The 5,226-nt window shown below is 36.4% G+C and overlaps 1 pseudogene; it reads left to right on the top strand.

The window, feature by feature from the left end:
* The first annotated feature begins 3,816 nt into the window (after nucleotides 1-3,816).
* On the top strand, nucleotides 3,817-3,978 carry LOC123851822 (U2 spliceosomal RNA; annotated as a pseudogene).
* Nucleotides 3,979-5,226: the final 1,248 nt, after the last annotated feature.

Genomic DNA, 5,226 nt, shown 5'->3' with positions numbered 1-5,226 from the left:
TGTCCTTTTAAATTACTTCCTTCCTCCTGAAGTCCCCGCTTCCCCTGTTTCTTCTGGGTCTGTCATTTGCAAGTTCCAGGACAATGTCAATCGCTCTCTCTCTCTCTTTCTCTCTCTCCTTGTAAACTGTTGGTCTCCAGTACAGGTTGTCAGTTCTGTTCTGCCAGATAGAGGGAGAGGGGTGAGTTCTGAGTCCTATAAATGGAAGAGGGAATGGTGGAGGAAGAATGTCAGGGTGATCCTCTGTTCTGGCTTGCAGTCTGCTATTTGGTATTTTTATATTCTTGGGCAGAACAAAATAAAAAATAATTTTAAAAGAGTTTTATTTTTTATTTTTTTTTTAAAGACTTTATTTATTTGACAGAGACCACGAGAGCAGGAACACAAGCAGGGGGAGTGGGAGAGGGAGAAGCAGGCTTCCCGCCGAGCAGGGAACCCGATGCAGGCCTCAATCCCAGGACCCTGGGATCATGACCTGAGCCGAAGGCAGCCACTTAACGACTGAGCCACCCAGGCGCCCAGTAAAAAATAATTTTAAAAAACACATCTCACGGGGGAATTTCTTTCCTGCCCAAATCCTTCATTGGGTCTACATAGGAGATGAATCGCTCCCTTGTCAGCATAAGCATGGTCTTATTATAACAAAAACCATTTGTCCCCTTCTCAACTTGGATTACATTTCAAAGCTTTTTTCATTAACTTGACACTGAATGACATCACTGAGCTATCCGTTCTTTTTATTTACAATCATGTAGCAAACATTTTCTTGTGGTAATTTCGAAAAACATATTTTTAAATATCAGCATACTACTCCTTTATGTCTGCTCCATAACATATTTAATTATTCCTCTAATGTTTAATATTTAGACTGTGTCTATGTTTTGGTATTATAAAATTTATAAGGATCATCTGGCATATGAAGATTTGTGCACACATCTACTTATTTCCCTAGGATGGTGTTTTTAGAAGTGGAATTAGACACTAAAAGATACAATGCTCAGTCGCTAAGCATCTGCCTTCGGCTCAGGTCATGATCCCAGGGTCCTGAGATTGAGCCCCGCATCGGGCTCCCTGCTTGGCAGGAAACCCGCTTCTCCCTCTCCCGCTCCCCCTGCTTGTGTTCCTTCTCTCGCTGTGTCTCTCTTTGTCAAATAAATAAATAATAAATAAATAATCTTTAAAAAAAATAAATAAAATAAAAAGGACCAATTGTTTGAAAGTCATGGTTTTCTAGTTACTGGACCTAGAGTTACCTAAGAACTACGTGTTCGTTCACTCAGAAATACACCTTCGAAGTAGGTGTGGGCTCCATGCAGTTTCAAAGCAGTAAGACAACCTGAAGCTACATAAAAGTCAAGACTCAGGTGTGGAATCTTTTGATAGCAACAGTGATTTTTTTTTTTAATGGTGTCTAGAAGAAAAAGGATTAAATTCTACTTAAAAAACAAAACACTAATTTCTTTAAATTGATGACCTTCACATATGTTCAAAATGGAACAAAAAGAGCTAAAACCTGTTATTTCTATTAACATTAATTGTTTTTAAGTTAGACTTCAAATGTTAGAAACAACGATACGAAGTGCCCTTATCTGCTCAGACCTAAGGAAGAACATTTTAAAGCGGTGTTAAACAGGAAATGATTGTTTCGATTTTGTACTAGTTAAAAAGTGCTAAATATACTACATGAAAATATTGTTTACAGATTAGTGACAAGGGCTGATGATAGGATCCATTTGGGCTGTGATTTCCAGATGCCCTCAAACATACAGTACTTCCAAACTCAAGTCCAGCCATAAGCTATTTTGCTAACATGTCAGAGTAATCTGTATTTTTGTATGTGATTTCTACTTTTATAAACTTGTTTTAAAATAAAACACATTTTTGGGGTGCCTGGGTGGCTCAGTCGTTAAGCGTCTGCCTTCGGCTCAGGTCATGGTCCCAGGGCCCTGGGATCGAGCCCTGCATCGGGCTCCCTGCTCTGCGGGAAGCCTGCTTCTCCCTCTCCCACTCCCCCTGCTTGTGTTCCCTCTCTCGCTGTGTTTCTGTCAAATAAATAAATAAAAATCTTTAAAAAAAACCAAACACATTTTTATTAAAAAAAAATTGAAAAAAGGCGCCCAGGTGCCCCTGAAGTATTTTAGAATTTTTACCTTTTTATGTAGTCACATTTATCAATCTTTTCCTTTATGACTTTTCTTTCATATTTAAAAGGCCTTCCCTTCTCCCATGAGCAGATAAATATTTTCTTACAATCATTTAAGGTTTAAACATTTTTAAATGTAATTTATTTATCTATTTAGATTTATTTATTTATTGGAGAGGGAGACTTGAGGGGGGGTGGGGGCAGAAGGAGAGGGAAAGAGAAAATCTCAAGCAGACTCCCCAGTGAGCTCGGAGCCCGATGAGGGGTTCGATCCCATGACCCTGAGATCATGACCTGAGCCAAAACCATGAGTCAGATACTCAACTGACTGAGCCAACTAGGTAGCCCTTTAATGTAATTTAAATCATGATATATTTCAAACATAAGAAAAGTGCACAAATTCAATATATCAAACACACAGATTTAACAGACACTAACATTTTGCCATATTTACTTAACTTTTTTTCATAAATACAGTTACATCTATAGCTAAAGACTGACCTTCATCCCTTTCCCTTCCCTGCCTCTGCTGAAATTTGCATATGTAATTTGCCTGCATTTTCTATATTTTCTACATATGTTTACAACCATGCACATTGTGAAGTATTGTTTTGTGGACTTTACAATTTTTACCAAAATAGGATCCTTTTCCACCTGATTTTTGTTATTCAATATTATACTTTCAGGATTTACCCAGATAGATGCCTATATTTCTAGTTTACATATTTTTAATACTTTATTACATATAATTGTATAAATTTGGCATTCTCTTTGTGAATTGCCTATTCATTATCACTTGTTCACTTTTTATTGCATTGTTGGCTTTTTTTGAGTTATGGATTGTTGGGATGATTTATTCTTGACCCAAATCCTTTGAGTGCTATATATGTAGTAAACATCTGTCCCAAATCTGTGACTTGTCTTTAAGTTTATGGCATTTTATGATATACACAAGTTTTTAATTTTAATGTAGCATATTTATCAACTATTGCCTTTATGGCTTGTATTATTATGATGATGAATATTGATACCTGGTAGGGAAAATGCTCCCTTTTTTTTTTTAAATCATTCTTTGACAGTTTCTTAATTCTTTTTAGGTCTTTGATGTCTCCAAATGAATTCCAGAGTCAGTCTGTCCATTTCTGTGAAATCCCCTTTTAGAACTTAAATTGGAATTCCCTTGAATTTATTAACTTGGAAACAACTGTGACCTTTAAAATATTTTCTCCCTATCAACAAGCATGGTACAACTCTCTGTATCAGTCATCCCTTACAGCATTGTCACTTGTGAATGATCATAGTTGTGGTTCTTCATATTCAATTGTGCACTTTTTTGTCCCCTTGTCTCTTTGCACCAGCTAGGATTTCTAGTATATGTTTAATAAAAGCAACAATATGTCATTCTTGTTACTTTCTCAACTTTAAAAGGAATACTGCATTTTGAAAATTTTCCCAGTAAGTAACGTGTCTACTGTTTATTTGGGGTTTGATAGCTCTTATCAGGTTAAGGAAGATCCCATATATTTGTAGTTTGCCAAAAGTTATTTCACTCTTGAATGGACTTTGGATTTTCTAAAAAAAAATCTGTATCCACATTATGATAAGATTTCCCCCTTAATCTGTTAAAATTATGATTTTTAGTGATAAATATTTTAATGTTAAAAGATCTTTGCATCACTTCTTGGCCTTTTGGCTAAGATCATGTGTAGCATCTGTTCTTTTTTTTTTTACTTTTTTTAAAATTAATATATAATGTATTATTTGTTTCAGGGGTACAGGTCTGTGATTCATCGGTCTTACACAATACACAGCGCTCCCCACAACACATACCCTCCCCAGTGTCCATCACCCAGCCACCCCATCCCTCCCACCCCCTCCACTCCAGCAACCCTCAGTTTGTGTTCTGAGATTAAGAGTCTCTTACGGTGTCTCCCTTTCTGGTTTCATCTTGTTTCATTTTTTTCCTCTCTTCCCCTATGATCCTCTGTAGCATCTGTTCTTATCAGTTTAAAAGATCTTTGCACCCTTAGGTTAAGCCACACATTGTCATCATGTTTTGTTTTTTTTTTAAGATTTAATTTATTTTAGAGAGAGAGAGCGCCCATGGGGTGGGGAGGGGTAAGGGGAGAGGGAGAGAGAGAATCTCAAGCACACGCCCCACTGAGCTCAGAGCCCATCATGGGGCTCCTCATTCTCACGACCCTGAGGTCATGACCTGAGCTGAAATCAAGAGTCAGATGCTTAACCCACTGACCCACCCAGGGGCACCATCATGTGTTTTTTAATGCATATCTGATTTAGTTTTATACTGTTTTCTTTAGAATTTTTACATCTATATATACATGAGATTGATCTATGATTTTATTCTTGTGTTGTCCAAGTTGGGATTTTGTATCAAGTTTGTATTTGCCTCAAAAAATGACTTGGCTAGCTTTACCTATTTATTATCTTATTCACTAGTTCAGTGATTCCCAGGTGCACATTTGGATTACTTGGGGAGTTTTTGTTTTTTGGTTTCTGTTTGTGTATAAAATAATGTTCAGTGTTTTTTGGCCGATACCAAATAAATCAGAATCTCTGGAGGTAGATCCAGGCATCAATATTTTAAAATGCTCCCCAGGTGACTATAATGTGAAGCCAGGTTTGAGAACCACTGCTCTAGAACAATTTGTATATGATAGAACGCATCTGTTCTCCAGGGGCATAAGAAAGAAAATACTTGTTCTGTGAAATTCAGGTAGAATTCGTCTGCAAAAGTCTCTGGCCTGCTGATTTTGTATGTAGATTCTAAAATGTTTTTTCAGTTTCTTTATTGGTTATATAGATATATTCAGGTTTTTTCTGTTATTTCTTAAGTCCGTTTTAGTAATTATTTCTTAGAAAACTCGTTTTTTTATGCTTTCTAATTTATTGGTGTAAAGTTGGTCATGATATTTCCATACGAATTTTTAGTCTCCACTGTAACTCTAATTATATCCCTGCCTTTCATTTCTTATATTTTTAACATGTTTTTTCTTTCTTTTTAAAAAACATATTCACTATATGGTTTCCATATTTTACTAGTCTTTCCAAAAGACCAGCCT

The sequence above is a fragment of the Mirounga angustirostris genome, unplaced genomic scaffold, assembly GCF_029215605.1.
Source record: "Mirounga angustirostris isolate CCGP_5_RB_7025 unplaced genomic scaffold, mMirAng1.0.hap1 SCAF_11, whole genome shotgun sequence".
Taxonomy (NCBI): domain Eukaryota; kingdom Metazoa; phylum Chordata; class Mammalia; order Carnivora; family Phocidae; genus Mirounga; species Mirounga angustirostris.
This window is presented reverse-complemented; position numbering and strand designations above follow the sequence as displayed.